This window comes from Triturus cristatus, chromosome 4_2, assembly GCF_964204655.1.
Source record: "Triturus cristatus chromosome 4_2, aTriCri1.1, whole genome shotgun sequence".
NCBI classification, from domain to species: domain Eukaryota; kingdom Metazoa; phylum Chordata; class Amphibia; order Caudata; family Salamandridae; genus Triturus; species Triturus cristatus.
The window spans coordinates 417661367-417681539 of record NC_140586.1 but is presented as its reverse complement, the minus strand read 5'-3'; positions in this window follow the sequence as shown (position 1 = coordinate 417681539).

Genomic DNA, 20173 nt, shown 5'->3' with positions numbered 1-20173 from the left:
CTGCTCTGGTACAGTGTAACATGGCTAACAACCAAAAGTGCATGAGAAGAGAAATAAAGCTGACGTTGTGAGCTGATCTACTCAGGATAAGGGCGAGCAAGTTCCTTGTGAACCATGCATGGTGTCTTAAAAAAGAGTTTTATTTACTGGTAATCAGTGGAGGGAGTCCAACTGGGATTTAACAGAGGTGCTCTGGGGTAGATTAATTAAAAGAGGTGACTGCTGCATTTTGCACAAAGTGAAGGCGACAGATAACATAGTTAGGTAAGCCAAGCAAGACTGCATTGCTATAATCCAAATGGATAGCTGACAGGATCTCTGAATTTCAGTATTGAAATAAGAGCAATGTAGACTTTTTTTTAATCTCTTCAAGAGGGAGTAACATGGTATCCGAGACCTTGTGGACGGTTGTATGACGGAAACGCGCATGAAGTTACCGCACATATCCTTACAAAACATCCATTACCAAGAAAATGCCTTTACCACGCATATGCCTTTACCACTTATGCCTTTACAACAAAAATGTAAGTATTTAGAAGGCAAATGAAAAGCATATATATGTATGTATGAGTATATATATATATATATATATATATATATATATATATATATATATATATATATATATATATATATATATATATATATATATATATATATATATATATGTGTCTCCAATAGGTAGTTATAGTTAGGACCTAGTTTCCATAGGAAAAGCGTTTTTTGACTTGCCCATATCTTTGGCATAGTTGATGAATCTTCATGAAATTTTCAAAACTAATACAACGCTCACTTCAGCTGGTGTCTGGAAAGTTTTGGGGTGATTCGTCAAGTGGAGCTGAGAAAAAAGGGGGTCCCAAAGCACGTTTTCCCATGTTAATTTCCATAGACTCTTTGAATACGACTACAGCCCTAACCGCTGGACGGAAGTGCACCAAATTTGGCAGAAAGGTAGATTTTGTTTTGCAGATTGTGCTTTCACTTATTTGGTGTAAATCTATCCAGTAGTTTTAGAGATATTATTTTTTTTAAAGTTTGTATATATAGGGATGCGTATCCGCCGCAGATTCACCCGCGCGAGATTTGCGGAGGGTTCTGATTGACTGGCTGCAGCTTCACAGAAAAGTTGCGACCCCCATTTTGTTTGCCGGGAAATGGTCCCCAGGGGTTAAAAGTAGTTACTAAAATCAACTGTCTGACCTTATGTTGGTGATATAGAGTCAGGTGAACAATGAATATTGGGCAGCAAAATGCTGAAAAACGTTTTTTAAAAACTGCTTTTGAACTCTGCATATCTTTTTGCCGGGCTCAGTGTAACCCTCCATGTAAGTCTGCGGTGGATAGGCGGAGCCGGCACGACTGCGAAAGAAAAAAAAAGAAAAATTATATATATGTATATATTCACTGAAAAAACCATAGGTTTTACAGATGTTATAGTTAAGAATTAGCATTTAAAAAACCTTAGAAATCCACTGAAAAAACCATAGGTTTCAGGGACGCTATAGTTAGTTGGACATTTGACTCATATAAAACCAGAGAAATTCGCCCGTTATAGTTAGTTGAGCTAACTATAACTCACGTGCCCGCAATGCACTGGTGATAACGTCACATATTACATCACTCATGACATGGTCAGTGACATCACTCATGACATCTCAAATGACATCACTGATGACATCACTGATGACATCATCCAGTGAATGTGTGTTTCTGTAAAATTTAAATATTTTTCATATATATCTATGCCAAGGTGTATTGAAGATAGAGTGAATTTACAAGTCCCTGAATGGATTATTTAGCAGGTGTGTGACTGACCGTATAACTGAGTGATTGAACATGTGTTATTGAATGTATGGGTTAGTGACTAAACTGTGTGAAAGTCTGTATTAGTGTCTCAGTTGGTGTATAAGCTGCTACATGAGTGTCTATATGGGTTATTGATTTGTTGTCTGAGTATCTGTATGAGTGCGTGAGTGTCTGGGTGGGGGGGTGTGACTTTGTGCATACATGTCTGAGTGGGTGATTCACTGGTTGTATGGATTCAAAAGTACATCTGGGAAGGGCTCTATGGGTGAGTTAGTGTGTGTGTGGGTGTGTTGGTGAGTGAATGAATGTCTCACTGGTATATGTGTGAGTAACTACATATGTTTTAAGGCAATATATGTGAGTGTTGGAGTATATAAATGACTATACGTGAGAGTAAGTTATTTGAGGGAATGGGTGTATAAAAGTGTCTGCTTTTATCAGTGATTGTATAAGACAGTAAGTATGTGTTAGTATCTGCATAAATAAGTGATGTGGTGTGTGTATAAATAACACAGTTGGTGGGTATAACTGTATACATGAGTAAATGGGTATGTGATTGATTCTTTGCATGACGGACTAGGTGTGTGAGTAACTCTATAATGAGTGGCAGACTGTGACTGTATGTATAGGTGTATGAGTGCATAGTATAGTACTGTATTGATGAGTAACTGCATGTATAAGTAAGTGGATGTGAGTGTAGACCTAGGACATAGTGGGTGGTATGTAGTATGGTTGTGTATATGGTTTCAAAAATAGTAGTCTGTATTTTAGAGTGCGTCTATCAAAGTTTATATTAGGCCATCAGTATGTGCATCACATTATCAGGTGGATGATGTCATCAGTGATGTCATTTGAGATGTCATCAGTGATGTCATCAGTGATGTCACTGACCATGTCATGAGTGATGTAATATGTGACGTCATCACCAGTGCATTGCGGGCGCGAGAGTTATAGTTAGCTCAACTAACTATAACAGGCGAATTTCTCTGGTTTTATATGAGTCAAATGTCCAACTAACTATAACATCCCTGAAACCTCTGTTTTTTCAGTCAATTTCTAAGGTTTTTTAAATGCTAATTCCTAACTATAACGTGTGTAAAACCTATGTTTTTTTCAGTGAATTTCGAAGGTTTTTTAAATGCTAATGCCTAACTATAACATCTGTAAAACCTATGTTTTTTCTGTGAATTTCGAAGGTTTTTTAAATGTTAATTTTATATTTTAATATTTATAAAACCTATATTTTTTCTATTTAAAAAAAAAATATTTTGGAACTCTATTATCTTTTTATGTTTTTAATTTGAAAAATATGTAATGTTTTATATCTTCAAAAAAAGCATGTATATCGTGGTTTTTTGTTGTTGAGAAAACTGAAGTCCCGTACCAGTAGTGTACCAAGCTCCATCAGCATGCCAATCCTATCCGTTATATTGCTAAACTCGTAAAGGATGCGCATTTCGTATCCGACGGGTTCGTGGCACTGCGTCCCGCGTAACATCATATATGTATGTGGTCACGCCAGCTGCTACTTTGGTATGCGACGGGTACGCAGTACCAAGCCGCGCCTTACGTCATGTACGTATTGGGTCACGCCCACTGCGTGTTGCGTGTGCTACCAGTGCACGCTGCCAGGCACTGTGTTACATCATAGACGTATGGTGTCTCACCGGGAACGCAATTCCCTCATTTTTTTGGGTCTCAAAACTATATCTAAATAAGTTTAAAGTGTATATGAGAACGAGCAATAATCTAAAATATTTTAAACATTTATATATTTCTAACTGTAATAAACTTATATTATGGTAATATTTTCTCAAAATTGCGCCGGGTGCGACCTCCTTGCGCCCTCACTGCGCGATTGCCATGTGACGTTAAAGAGAAGCATTTGATTGGTTCATAACATTTCCCATTGTAACAGTTGGAGGACCCCACCCATTTTTGCCATTCTCTCTACAGCGTTTGATGAGAGACTCCTCTTCTGCTTACAGAGCTTTATTGAAATCTTTTTGCTATGTACACATATTTGACACTACACACAACATGCAACCATCATCTTCATCAGTATTCATGCTCTGTAGATTAGCCCTCCACCTGTGATAGCCATGCATCTAAAAGCGACATAACAGAACTTTTCCTCACTGCCAGAGGTAACATGGTTGCATACGCTGTCCACAGCACAATGTAATGTGGTACGGCCCAGGGGCAGTATCATGCATACATAATGAACACACGGACACAGATAGTGGGAGTGGGTAAGGGCATGTGCGCTCGACTCCTTTTTATTACCAGGGTCACATATCCAGTGACGTATGTGCTGGATGCGTGTGGGGTGAGTGTAAAGCAGCCCTCAGGGAATCGTTGCTGCTACTATCAACTACAACAGTAATCATTGGATCACACACAGAGATTCAATAATAAAAGGGTCAATAGTTTGTGCTGCAGTAAGGTAGGGACACTAGATGTGAAATAATACAGCAAAATAATACAGTATTGTAAAACAACCATAACTTGTGGTATACTAAGATACAGGCAGTAGATCTGAAATAATACACAAAAAGATTGTATCATAAAGGGTCCATCAGGTCTAGTGCACTTAGATAGCCACATCAAAAGCATTCAGCATGTGCACAGCCAGCGATGATGCGTGCTGCGGGCGGGCCGAACTAGGAGCAATGTCTGTTGCCTACAACACTACATCATCTGCAATAGCGACTCGATCTGAATTGTAAACACTGCTGTCTGCAGTGTAGGCCAGAGAGCGGTTAACAAGGGCCCACAGCCACGTGGCATTGACTTGAGCTGCCCAGTTTGCCGTACGCGAAGCAACAAAAACCGTGTGCGGACCCTGTGATGATGCGTATGCGTGGTGCGGACAGAGCGCACAGGAGCAATGTCTTTTGCCTACAGGACTGTGTAATCTACAATAGCGACTCGATCTGAGTTGTGAAAAAACTGGTGTCTGTAGTGTAAATTGAAGGCAGTAGTGAGCACAGTCTTCCATGAATACTTTTTCTCACGTCCTCTTCACAAAATACAACAACATAAATTACACAAAACTCTGCAATAAATAAATCAAAACAATTCGAATTGCGATCTCTGCTGTCCACTGTGTACACTGTTGTTCAGTGTTCTTTACCACAACCAAGAAGAATTTGGTCATTGTATTAGACCTATAAGTCATCTTGAAAAACTTCTTCAAGCAAGTATACTAAAAGGCTATTGTGTATATTTCAATAGACGTTGTAGTTAGTTGCCTACTGGATTCTGTAATTAACCCCTTCAGTGCCCATGATGAGATAGTTTTGTCATGGAGCACGGTTGCGCTGTGCCCATGACGAGACTATCTCGTCATAAACCCCGCCCGCTAATTCAACGCCCGGCACAGGGCGGGGAAAGGGCGGGGCACACAAGGGGTTAAACAATCACCACTCCATCTGAATTGTGAGCCCTGCTGACCGCACTGTAGGCCAGTGGCAGTTGTCATTAACGCCTCACAGCCAAGTGCCGTTGGATTCGGAAGCACGCAGTTGGCTGCACCTGATCGGAGTGGGTTCACAGAAATTATCACAAACTTTAACTTCTGACAACCTCAATCACTGAATCAAGACCCCGTTTCACTGTTCCTACCTGCTGTACGACAGTGCACTCCACAGACTGCAGTCAACCAAGCCCAATAATCATGTGCAGCAGTTAGCTACGGAAGCACAGAGTCTGATGAACCTCAACGGAGGGAGTTCTGTCAAAAGCAAGCAGCAAGTAATATCGGACATCGTCCATTTTGGGATCACGACACCGTTCCACTGTTGGAACCTAGAGTTGCTTGCACCTGGTCGAAGGGAGTACCTTCATCTCCACTCTCAGATACAGTTCTAACATCGTCTATTGTGGGATCAAGACACCGTTCCACTGTTCGGACCTGCTGTACCGCGGTGTACTCCACCGACTGCAGTCACCCAACCCCAATAATCATGTGCATCAATAGCTAAGGAAGAACAGAGTTTGATGCACGTCAACGCAGGGACTTCTGTGAAAATTCACAAGCAGCAGCTAATATTGGACATCCTCCATTGTGGGATCAAGACACCGTTCCACTGTTGGGACCTAGAGTTGCTTGCACCTGGTCGAAGCGAGTACCTTCATCTGCACTCTCAGATGCAGTTCTAACATCGTCCATTGTGGGATCAAGACACCGTTCCACTGTTGGTACCTCTTTGACTACTGTGTTAGTAGTATACAGAGCACTTCACGGTGCTAGGCCTCAGGCTGGGCGCTGTGTGCCTGTGTCGCGGTAGCCAGCGTTGATCTCAGAAACCTTCCCAGCTCGCAGACCTCGGCCCAGGAGCTTCCCCCAGCACGTGGTGGGCCCTCTTTCACATATGGCGGTGTCGAAAGGTGAACTGTGGGGCATATGTTCGTCGCAGCGGCCATGACGGTTTCTGGGTAGCAGCAGGCTGAGAGCATTATTCCCGCAGCTACCCTCGCTCACGGCGTCAGCCTCGTGGCAGTGTAAGCTGCGCAGACCTGACAGACATGTTCGCCATTCCGGAAGAGAACCAGACCCAGAGAAACGTGCCTTTTATTCACACCCCTACGCTAGCCTTGTGTACACTGAGCCAGCCCACTACGCTAAAGATTTGGGGGCGGAGGGGGCACGTACGCGCTCTGTTTTCATAATCTTCCCTAGTGACTGTACTATCATGGTTGCGTCCACTGTCGAGTTCACTCAATAGATCATCAGTGAATGTTGAAATGTAAATGTCTGTGCTCTGCATACTCAAGTCTCTCCGGCACTTCCCCTCAACACTTTGCATTGTATACTTTTATAATCGAGAATCACTTGCCACCTTCGCACATACTTTGATCCCATCTCTCCACGCATTCTGCATTGTGTAGCAGAGGTGCCATGCCATGTTTGGTTTGTGTACATGGCTAGCCACGGTTCCCACATTACGTAGTGTCGTTGTGTCTGCTAGGTTTACATGTTGTTTGTCATGTTGTTTGTGATTATATAAGGTAGCGCGTTTATTTACGAGCAGTGGTTTCTCCCATTTACATATCGCTGTCTTAAAGAGGATACAGAAGTTTTTCTCACAGGTGAAAAGTGCGACCACAATGGCAGTTATTCATTACTATGCTAGAATGTCCAACTGCACGACGCTTCTAAGCTTACAGCCCCCAATCTTGCGTGCTTTCTTAAAAGCACACCAACTCCCACAATCAGATCAACATTCACACAGCTTTCTAACGGCAGTTATCTGCTTCTTAATAACATGGACTGCTACGCAATGTGAGCTGGCATACCGTATGTCCTTACTGTTTCAAACCGGATAACTTTCTCTGGCAATCTCTATTCCCACTCACACAAAGTAACTCCCAAAGTTCAACTTGGCCTTCAATACCTACTTTGAAAACAAATTTTATTAAACGGAGCAAACTGAAAGCGCTTTTGTTTCAAACAGAAGTGTCCCTCACTTCTCCAAAAGTAATTTATCAACTGCAGATAGCATGAACTTCAAGTAAAATACACTCCCTTTTAAATACGAACCTCCCATTACACTTTGTGAATTGTTACACAATTTTCAACACATCTGACATGTAAGGTCTGGCACACGTTTTTTAACATTGTCTCCTCCGGCCTTCTCACAGGCTTTCAAACTGTTTTTAGTCTAATACCAGACTTCAGAAATGTTAATCATCTCTGGAATAACCAGCAATAGTGCCCATAATTCTCGCTCTGTGGCCATCCTGCTACTATTTTAGCTTGTTAAAAATGGCTACGCTCCCTGTGGTAACAAGCATGTCTGACAGAATACGCCTCTATGCGAAGCTACATCAATACCGGGAAAAAAATGGAACAACTTTTCGTCTGCCTGCCTCTATTTATTATCGGAGCCAGCTACAACAAGACATTTATTTACAAAAATACAATCTGCGTGCAACCATCTTTTTATTGCAAAACTTGCCAAATTGACTGGCGAATGGATCTATGCCTTGCCAACATCCCAGCAAACGCTCCCAATATCCAGCAGGTAATGGAGTATCTTGAAAACCATGAACTTGATTGTTTGGGCAGTGGAGCAATGGCGGATGCAATGCAAAAAGGTATCCTAGCGGAATGGGATTTCTGCGCAGCCGCGAAAGGTCTCCTGAAACGTGCGACCTTTGACAACATCGCAGATTGCCTGCCAATTCAAATTGCCACTCCAACATTCGAGGAACATTACTGTCCATTCGAGGATATGAATTGAATCGCTTCGCTTTTCTCACACGATGGCAACAATCGCCTCTTGGAACATTACGCATCTCAAGCCACTGAAGAACTTCCGGACTGCATCTCCAAGACTTGTAAGAAATTCACTTTAGGCTTGGATTGATTTTTTCCAACTTTTTTGACTTTTTCCTATTACATTTTTTAATACACTTCAATTGAACTATTTTCATATAATAACTTTCTAAGTATGCTTAGGCATTTGAACTCTGTTTTCATATTGGCCCTTACCTCTCCACACTAACCAGTAACTAAATTAGCCTAAACCCGACATCCATTTTGAAACCATATCTATCCTTTGTACACACCTCTCTCTGCCTGCCTCTTATCCACGAAGCCCTTTCACACAAATTAGCTCATCCTCAGCCTCTGCTCACGAACTGGCGATCAAGAGCAAAAAACACGGCATTGTTTAGGAACTGGTTGGCACAGTGTGGTAATCGTATACTACCTTTATTTTCATTCTACAATTTACAGTCATTCATGTCTAATAGGTATTGTTTATGTCACATGGAACTAACACTTAATGTGGAATTGACTGATGCAGGAGCTTAGGTTTGAATACAGCAGAAGCGGTTGGAGTTTGCCTCAGCTGGATGACTTAGCTCTTGCACCAGTGGTTCCATTTATGGCACTTACATAAAGAAACTTTTTATATAACTTGCAGACTCCATCGCCTTATCCCACACAGCCACTTTTCTAAACACACCTGATTTCACCATTTGTCTTCTGTGGCATTGCAATATTCAGCATTATATTCTTCACGATTATTTCCTTATTCCTGCTTGCTAAAACACTCCATTTGAGTCTTCAGACCGGTAGGGGTGAGTAGTTTGCTTCCCACTCCCGCTATAGTCTAAACCCATACTAACACCACTTGCACAGCTATGCTACAGCGGCCAGTATGCTACAGCGCCAGGAGCACATCAGTTTATAGCAATCACCTCATGGTTTCATTTCCGAGTGTACTGGCACCTCACCTCAGCAACATCTCACTCTGGTCAAAACAGCACTTTCACACCGTTAGGGGTGAATACTTCACTTCACACTCCCTGTATAGCACACCCTAACCACCCCACAGAGCTCACACCGCTATACTCTAAACCCATACTAACACCACTTGCACAGCAGTGCTACAGCAGCCAGTATCCTACAGCATCCAGAGCACATCAGTTTACAGCAATCAGCTCACGGTTTCATCCCGAGTGTACCGGCACCTCACCTCAGCACCATCTCACTCTGGGCAAAACAGCACTTTAGGGGTGAATACATTGCTTCACACTCCCTGTAAAGCACACCCTAACCACCCTACTGACCTCACAGCGCTCCTACCCACCTCTTTCCTACTCTTTTTGCCCTTTTTTCCCCTTACTCGCTTCAACGGAATCACAAAATGGTGGCCAACACTTCCTAGTTGCAACTGCTCGCAGCGCTCACAACCAATAAGCAGCAAGCTCGTGCTCGTAACGCCTCAGCCAATCAGATGGCAGAATTCCCAAATATCGATATCTGTAAATTTCGATATTTCTCAAATACTACTGAACGGATTTAAACCAAATAAACGAAAGTGTGCTTACTAGACCAAGACCCTTCTCCCTGACAAATTTGGGGTAATTCCGTTTACCCGTTCGACCTGGAGCCTTGTCTAAAGTTTCCTATGGAAATTAACATGGAGAAAACGTTTTGGGACACCCCCTTTTTTTTGGCCCCCACTTGACAAATCACCCCCAAACTTCCTACATAGGAGCTGATATGAACACAGAATTAGTTTGGAAAAGTTCATGAAGATTCATCAAACGATGCCAAAGTTATAGACAAAACAAAAAATGCTATTCCTATGGAAACTTGGTCCTAACTATAACTACCTACTGGACCTAGTTACTATAGGAAAATGGCAACATTCTATTCGCAATAAGGTTGGCGCCGATTGATGAATCTTCGTGAAATTTTCAAAACTAATTTTATGTTGAGATCAGCTCCTATGTTGAAAGTTTGGGGTTGATTCGTCAAGGGGGGGCCGAGAAAAAAGGGGGCTCCCAAAATGTGTTTTTTCAATGTTAATTTCCATTGGAAAATTTAGACAAGGCTACAGGTCGAACGGGCCGCCATGGTATTGAGGAAGCCTGCAGCCGATCGGCGAAGCCAGCGCGGCTCGTATCACGTGACGGTGACGCCGGCCACGTCACCAGCCATGCCCCCGCCAGTGCCGCGTAGCCATTGGACGAGGCCGCCGCACCCCCCAGCGAGCCGCGCAGGGATTGGCTGCTGCAGGTGCGGCCTTTGAGGCCTGCGCTCGGGGTGATCCTGGGACGAAGAAGACGCTGCGGGCCGAGTCCGGCTCCGAAACCCCTGGCCTCGCCCCCGCCACGAGCAAGAGTCGCGGGGTGCCCACTTTGTCTATGCGGGCTCCCACCTGGACTGGAGCCCCCCACTGAGAGGTAAAAGCCCCTGGGGGGAGGGCGGAGTGACTGCGGAATCGCAGGGGCTGTCCAGGAGTTTCCATCGTCTGGCGAGGCAGCCCGCATCCGCCCCTCCCCTCTGGGAATTGCAACCGGGCCCGGACGGCCCCTCTGAACCCGGAGGGTAGAACGGCTGGGCTGGGCCGGTGACTATACCCAGTGTGGATGACTAGTCCCATGAGTTGGCCCTGATTCGCCAATGTTGTCCCCATAACGCCCCACTTCAAGGAACCTTGTTGCCCGGGGCCTGAAGGCGTAGTAAAGAGGTGATGCCTGTTTTGGGCCGCAAGGAATTTGGGCACCTAGGGGAATTAATTGCTAGTCTGAGCCTTGAGAATCCATTGATGGGAAGGAATTGATTGTTACCCTGAAATTCACTGTTTTATTTACTGGAATGCATTGATTGTTATACTGAAATGCGCTACCGCATTTGACTGAATGAATTAATGGTTGCCCTGCGAATATCTGTTTAGCTACTTGAATGAATTGACCGTTATTTTGAAGGACCTTCATTATCCCTGAATGAATCTATTGTTACCTTGAGAAGCACTGATCTATTGACCTGAATGAATGTATTGTTGCTTTGAAGTTACCTGCATTATTCTTGAAATGAACTGTTTCACCCCGATTTGGAATAGATAAAGAATCTTGTTTTTACCAAACAACCTGGTGTGGTGTCCTTCATTGTGTGCGCATGACTGAGTCCGGGTGAGTGAGTGCTGCACAACTGCCTTACACATTGCCTTCGGGTGCCTTCCTACCTCGCGCCAAGCTACCACGTCGGAATTGGTGACCCCAGATCTAACAATGCCTCACTGATCGAAGGGAGTGTGGTGCTGTGGTCGCTGCCACGGACTTGGGGTGACTGCCATTCAGGACTCAGGACACAGTTACACATGTGGGATCGGCTTGTGTTGAACAGAGTTATTGGCACCACGTGTCGCCGCCGTTGCATATGGAAATATGCCTCACTGATCGAAGGGAGTCTGTTGCTGTGGTTGCCTCACAGAGTTAGGGTCACTACCATTCAGGACTTAGGACACAGTTCCACATGTGGGATTGGCTTGTGTTGAAGACGGTTAGTGGCACCATTTGTCGCCGGTCTTCCACAGTGTAGGCCAGAGGTAGCAGTGAGCAAGGGCCCACAGCCACGTGCGTACATTGGTGGCCCCACCGGCCTGCTTAGTGCAGGTTCAGTGGCACCACGTGTCGCCGGTCTTCCATATGGAAATACCCCTCACTGATCAAAGGGAGTCTGGTGCTGTGGTCGCTGCAATTCAGGACTCAGGACACACTTACACATGTGGGATCGGCTTGTGTTGAACAGGGTTAGTTGGCACCACGTGTCGTCGGTCTTCTGGTGGTGATGACGCTGGGTGTTGTGGTCTTGTTGCGTGTCGGACCTGCATGCTCAGTAGCTCTATCACGTGTTGGTCTTTAGATGTGGCTGTGAGTTGGGTCCAATTCACGGAGTAGATAGTCGACCTCCTTACACCAGTTAAAGGTTGATGTTAATTTGTTACTGCTAACTCGGCTTATCGCCTGCTTTTTGGATGGCATTGTAGATTTGGCTGGTCATTGAAAATATGGGGAAGTGGTGTTTTTGTGTTTTTTTTGCACTGGAACGCCTACTTTGCATTTCATTAGCGTTAGTTGTGGCTCTCGTTTGTGGCGATTTTGTTGGTGTAAGGTATCGATGGAAGAGTGGTGAGATTTGCAGTTTTCACCAAGTTGAGAATGGGTTGATAATTAAAAAACACAGAAAAAGATTGGTTTAATGAACATTATAATTAGAAATTAGCATTTAAAAAACCTTTGAAATTCACAGAAAAAAACATAGGTTTCAGGCACGTTATAGTTAGAAACTAGCATTTAAAAAACCTTAGAAATTCACTGAAAAAACCATAGGTTTCAGGCACGTTATAGTTAGAAATTAGCATTTAAAAAACCTTTGAAATTCACTGAAAAAACCATAGGTTTCAGGGATGTTGAGCTAACTATAACTCGCGCTCCCACAATGCACTGCTGATGATGTCACATATTACATCATTCATGACATGGTCAGTGACATCACTGGTGACATCTCAAATGACATCACTGATGACATCACTGATGGCATCATCCAAGTCAAAATCTGATGCACCTTATCAGACCCTAATATAACACTTGATACACCCACTTTAAAATACAGACTATAATATTCAAAACCATGAACACACCAATACCAGTTAGTACATATCCATTAACTAATTCCTAGGTCTACACACACATCCATTCATTCACCCATGCAGTCACTCATACATACATTCAGCCATCAATACAGCATTATCATATCCAGTCACATATCTATACAGACACTCACACACCGCCTCTCATTCATAGAGTTATTCACACACCTAGTCAGTAATGGAAATAATCAATCACACTTTCATTTACTCACCTGTACAGTTATACACATACCACATCACTTATTTAAACATATACTAAAACATACATGCACTCTAATACAATAACTAATACAAGCACACACTGATCCATAAAGGCACTCTCACAATCACTCACTCTCACATATAGTCATTTATACAGTCCAACACTCATATATACTGCCTTTCACATACGGAGTTACTCACACATGTACCACTGAGGCATCCATTTACTCACCAAGACACTCACACACACACTCACCAAGCCATACAGCCCTTCACAGATACAGACTTGAACACATATACCCAGTGAATAATCCACTCACACATCTATGCACACAGTCACACACCCCACCCACCTACACAGACACTCGGGCACCCATACAGGTACTCGGACAAGCAATCAATAGCTCATATAGATCCTCATTTAGTTGCTAACCAAACCATGGAACTGCTTACACACCAACTGACAACCTAAACTGTGTGAATGTCTGTATCAGTCGCTAACACATGAATTAAGCAAGACACAATTAATCGCTCAATTATACAGTCAGTCACACACCTACTGACTCTTTTACACCCATTCATTCTTCAATACACCTTGGCATATATATATAAAACATATTTAAATTTTATAGAAATACACATTCACTGGATGATGTCATCAGTGATGTCATCAGTGATGTCATTTGAGATGTCATCAGTGATGTCATCAGTGATGTCACTGACCATGTCATGGATGATGTAATATGTGACGTCATCAGCAGTGCATTGCGGGGGCGCGAGTTATAGTTAGCTCAACTAACTATAACAGGGGAATTTCTATGGTTTTCTATGAGTGAAATGTCCAACTAACTATAACATCCCTGAAACCTATGGTTTTTTCAGTGAATATATATATATATATATATATATATATATATATATATATATATATATATATATATATATATATATATACACACACACACACACACACACACACACACACACACACACACAGCACTCTCTAGGCAGTGTGGAACCCAATTTACCATGGGTATTTGGAAATTCTGTATTTCATTTTCTGGTGAAAAAGTAGGTCACAATGGCCCCTCTGCGTTTTGGTCTCGCAGAGATCTTGATCACAGGTATACTCATACAGAGATTGTCACACCTACACTTCCACCCGTACAGATAATCTCACACCCACTCACATACCCATACACTCACTCATACATCCAAACAGACCCTGTCACACCCATTCACAAGCCCATATGGACACTGTCACACCCATTTAGACCCACATACAGCACTGCTACACCCATTCACAAACTCATATAAACACTGTCACACCCATTCAGACCCTCTACAGACATTGTCACACCCATTTACAAGCCCATACTGTGCCTCTCATACCCACACTTCCACCAATACATTCACACACCCACTCGCATACCCATTCAGACACTTTCACACCCTCCTCTAAATAAATGGGGATGAGGTTCCCGGGGCCGAAATCGGCCTGGGAGCGGGCACACAACCCTTCTCCCCATTCCAAAAAGGCCTGGCCCCGCTGAAATCAGCCCAGAGAAGGGGAACCACGTGGCCCCCTCCCCTAGAATTGTTTTTTAAAAGCCGGACAAGCAAGGTGCGGAAGGCCCGTTCTTTTTCACCACCACTCTGCAATTATGCCTTCTGGTATACTACTGGTTGGGGGATGAAGTCCTCTTGCCTCCGGAGGGTCCTTGGGGGCTAACTACTCCTCCTGTTACCTCCAGTAAGTTCCACACAGCAGGATTACTGAGAGGTAATCAGAGACCCACCCCCTTTCTCCGTTACCATGTAAATGTGCCTCCTGGTGCACTACTGGTTGGAGGATGAATTCCCCTTGGATACTGAGGGTCCTTGGGGGCCAACAAGCCCTCCTGTTATCTCCCGTAAGTCCCAATCAGTGGGATTGCTGAGAGGTGCTCAGAGGCCCACTCCCTTTCTCCACCACTCTACAAAGGCACCTCCTGGTGCACTACTGGTTGGGTATGAAGTCCCTGTGGATGCTGACGGTCTTTGGGGGCCAAAAGCCCCACCTGTTACCTCTAGTAAGTCCCGCACAATGCGATTGCTGAGAGATGGTCAGAGACCCCGCCACATTTCTCTGCCACTCTGCAAATGCGCCTCCTGGAGCAATACTGGTTGGAGGATGAAGTCCTCTTGGATGCTGGTGATTCTTGGAGGCCAAGAAACCCTCCTGTTACCTCCAGTACGTTCAACACAGCAGGATTCCTGAGAGCTGGTTGGAGGCCCCGCCCCCTTACTCCACAACTCTGCAAACTTGACTACTAGTTAAAAAAACATCAAAATTCACTTAAAAACACCAAAGGTTACAGGGATGTTATGGTTAGAAAATACAATTTGAAAAACCTTATAAATTTACAGAAAATAACAATGGTTACAGGGACGTTCTAGTTAGGCTCAGATTTTGCTCATACAAAACCATAGAAATTCAGCAGTTATAGTTACCTGAGTTAACAATGACTTACACCCCTGCAATGCACTGCTTATGACCTCACATATTACATCCCTCATGACCTGGTCAGTGACATCACTGATGACATCACTGATGATATCATCAAGTGAGTGTGTTTTTAAGAGTTTATGGGTGTTAACATATAAACTAACCTGCTACAAAAGTTAAATTAGTAAACTAGGCATACTACTACTGTGAGATACTACTTCTAACATATATTATGTGAGTTGCTATGTGACTGTATGTATCCTTGTCTGTATGGGTGTTTGAGTGGCTGGGCGGGTGAATGTGATGCTGTGTGAGTAGCTGTATTGGTGTGTGAATGGGTGTGTTTGTGGCTGTTTGGGTGAGTGAGTGGCAGTGAGAGTGGTTCTATGGGTGGGTAAGAGGGTGTGTAGTGACTGCCTCAGTGAGTCAGTTGGGGTCTGAATGGCTGTATGAGTGAGTGACACTGTTTCACAAGCCTGGAGGCGAGATAAGAGCCCTGCCGGACTCCCGCAGCGAAGGACGTGCGTGGGCGTACCCGGGCCGTGCCCAGCCAAGGGCGGGCCTGTCTGCGCCCGTCAGAGCCAGGAAGAGGCTGAGCTGGGCTTCCCCTCTGATATTTGGGTACCAGCATTCAACCGCACCTTCCAGTTCCTAGGTATTGCTGCACGTATTTCCATCCTTGACATTAGTACCTGTGCTGAATAACATTACCTCCTGTGAGCCACTGATTGTTTAAGACTTGCGGTCTCAATATGAGCAAGCGCAGTGGTGTAGCAGGCACCATAGATGCTTTTATCGTCAGGGTGGAATCTTTATTGTCCCATGAGATCACAATGACAGAATGCCGACTCTCTTTAGATTCTTCATCACTACAGAGACGATTGTCATTAGTTTCTCCGATGCGGGGGACTTTTCACAACTGTGTCCGCCCATCATGCTTCACAATGTGCCATCAACTCCCCCCTATCATTATTGGATGTACCTCCTACAGTTGCCCCTGAAGGGTCAAGTATAGCTACCAGAACACGGGCCCCCAAACCATGGGATGAGATCAGTGGCAGCTGGTGACATTTGAAAGTAGTGGGGCGTAAAATGTGCATTGGAGAGCACCGTGGCAAGCCTAAGGGGGGTTTAGGGGGTTCTCCACCGAGAAAATTTAGAAAAAAGAGTGGGCAAATGGCGCATTTTCAAGCATATTTGAGCAAGCAAGAAGGTTAATGAAGTGATAGGGTGCAAAAGTTAAGGAAATGGCCTCACCCCTATTGTTTGTGTGACTTGAGGGCCCAATAGCATTTCCTAAAACCGCCCTTGAATCCTGGAAGTCACCGCAGGGGTGTTAAGACTGTAGATGAGGTGTGCGAGGTGTCTGTCAACTTCATGGTCTGATTATACCCCTAGGCCGGTAACACCTCTTCACGTTTCCCATCCACTAAAATGGAACTGAGGTCTACCTAAACGTGGTGTAAAACGAATTTATGCAACAATGTGAAATAGTCAACTCATAACTCCACTTTCCCCTTCAGCTGCTTACACAGCAAAACATAGTTTTACCACACGTAAGAGTATTTGTTAGAGGAGACGCACAAAAATGCCCCAACATCTCCATAAATCTCTTAGGACAGTTGAACTATCAGAATAAACTGCCAGGACCAACATGGATGTAATGGGCTTGTGACGATATGAAATGCAGTAGGCATCACACCAGTGCAAGAGGTGAAGTTTTAACCACAGTTATTTTAAATGGTCTTGAACCAAAGTAGGCAAGAGGGAGTTTGGTGTCACCCACGTGGCTGGCTAATAACCTCATTATGACGAGCTTCACTTTATCTCTCTGGTAGCAGGCGATCTGTTGTCTGTTCAGCCGCATGCAGCACCACCATTACTAAAACTATATTGTCCCGAGCCCCCTTCACGCAGCAGCGGAGGCACATTTAAAGCAAGGGACCTCTTCAAAATTAACTTGTTTCCCGTCCACACACTGGCCCACACTTTCTGCATACGCTCAGCTGTGTTTGTTTTATTCGCAATATTTATATGATATTACTCACAGCCTTGCCGTCTTCCCTATGAACTGATTTTGAGCAAAAAGCTATTCAGTGACCATGCGTGGTCAAATGCCTGAGGATGACCCAAAAAGGCAAACAGTGCAGACTCCTTTTTCTGCACCATTATTGAAGTTATCGAGGCTAAAATAAAATACAAAAATATAACAGAGACCCAGCTGCTAACGAGGTTATGCAAAATGTCTGTGATTTTATAGATAGCCAACGTCTGGGCAGACTAAACTTGTGGTCCAATTCCAAATACACACATGGACCAGCCACACATCGACTACCTGCAGAGGCCCGTTGTGTGCACCTGCAGTACTGAGTGCGATTACGGGGGTGATTGGCCAGAAGCTGTGTGTGATCATGTGCCTCCAATTCCAAATACACACATGGGCCAGCCACACATAGACTACCTGCAGAGGCCCGTTGTGTGCAGCAGCAGTACTGTGTGCGATTACGGGGCAGTCGCGGACGGCATTACGGAGGGGGGGATGGGGGGTTGGAAAATGGGGTAATCGCGGGAGGGATGGGGGAGGCTGGAGGGGTTTAATTAAAAATAATATATAAAATTAAAAGTAACTTACTCAGCTTGCCTTCTGGATGGTTCTGACTCCAGAGTCGACTCCCGCCGTCCTGCGCCAATTCCTGCGGCTCTCCAGTCTCCTCGTTATCTGGAAAGACAGCCTCCCTCCCTCCCCTCTGCCAATCACAACGCTGCAATGGCAGCGTTGTGACTGCTGAGGTGCAGGGGAGAGCGCCCCAGCCGCGCCATTTTCTCCTACATAGATTAAAAGGGAGAGTAGGCGGTCGTGCTCGAGGGCAGGGGGGGAGTGGCTTACCCACTGTTGTGGGTACTGACTGTTTGGTCGGCTCCAGGGGCCGACCAAACAGTCAGTACCCACAACAGTGGGTAAGCCACTCCCCCCTGTCCTCGAGCACGACCGCCCACCCTCCTGCCCCCAACCAGGCACTTCTGCTTTCTCGCAGTGCGAGAAGCAGAAACATAAAATGGTAGTTTTTACCATTTTATGATTCTGCTTCTCGCCTGCGAGAAAGCAGTAGGGCGACGCCCAAACGCCCCTATGGAGGAGCCGCCACTGGATGAGATTAAGGTGCAAGAACCTCCAGTAAAACGGAAGCGGGGTGACGGTGCTCAAAAAGCTAAAACCACAAAGGGATCTCAACCCGCCAAGAACATAATTGATAATGTAGTTTTGACTACCAACTCTGTTAGTACACACACTGACGCTATCTTTTCTTCTCCTCCACCTAGTCATGATACCACTGGGGACGCTGTTCTTGCCATTGTTGTGGAATCTGTCCTGGGAACTGTATTAGCCCACATTAAAAAACTAATAGAGAGGAATTTTTCTTTGCTTCGGGAAAAGCTAAAATGTGCGGATGTTGTTGTGGACAATTCAAGTGGCAGTAATGTAATCTCACACTCTGATGCCATTTCGGGTGGGTATACAATCCGGGGAACTTTCACCCAGAATTCAAGGGAGGGTGATGAGGGTAGGCAACATGATTATTGCCCGCCTGTGAATAAACATCCTAAGGACTTAGGTGAGTGTCATGAGACCAGAGGGGATCGTCATATTTATAATAGTTGTAGACTCAATCTTCCACCTGAGGCCACCCCCCTTGTTGCAGTCCTTACAGGAGTATCCCCACTTAAAACGAATGGAGTGGAATCCACTGAGGATCTCCTAGGTAAAGCAAAGTTTTGGTGTAAACAACACTCAGCAAATGGGACGCGGGCCTCAGTCAATATCATAATGGCCAGACGAGTTGGTTGGGTAGGACAGAGGGCCAAAGAAGGAGAAGGCGACTGTATTGTCATAAATTTTGATCAAATAGGGATAGCGGGAATGCTCTTCCAGGGAGGTTCTACTGCAGGCCCAGGGGGCATAAGGGCCCTACTATTAGGTTTCTTTTATCCGCCCCCAGAGGGTGGACAGTCCTCACTTATAAAAAGGAAGGCAGATCAATCGCTGAGGCTAGGCCCTAGGAAGGCCCAGTTTGGTAGTTCGACTCAAAATTCAGGCCCATTTCCCATGAAATCGTTCTTTAATCCCCCTGGGGAGGAGGCAATGGGGAGCGGTTTAGTGTGTTCTAACAGGTTTTTACCATTAAGCTGTTTGGATGAAAATGACTGACTGAAGTCCCCTGTTTAAGTGGGAGGGGAGGGGGGAGAAGGGGTCCTTATGGAAAAGGTGGAGAATAACTTGAATTGTAAGATCTTAAGCTGGAATATAACAGGGCTTAGAGCAAAAAGTGTGGAACCCAGATGGATTAATTTCCTTAAAACCCATGATATAGTGGGATTACAAGAGACGTGGGATAGAGAAGAAAATTACTAGTTGGATGGCTGTAAATCATATTTTGAGCCGGCGTGGCCCTCGGCCTCAGGGAGAGCAAAGGGGGGACTTTTAATTTTAATATCTTTAAAATTGTTGGGAAAACACTGCACTGTGAATACAGGCTCTACCAATTGTTTAGCTGTAGAAATTAACAACGTCAATTCTATGAAAGGTTTTTTAAATGATTATAGACTTAAGCAAACCACCTCTTATTCCATTATCATTTTGGGAGATTTTAATGCTCATTTGTGTATGAAGGATTGCCATGTTGTAGATTATCTAGGCCCAGAGGATTCCCTTAATTGCCACTTT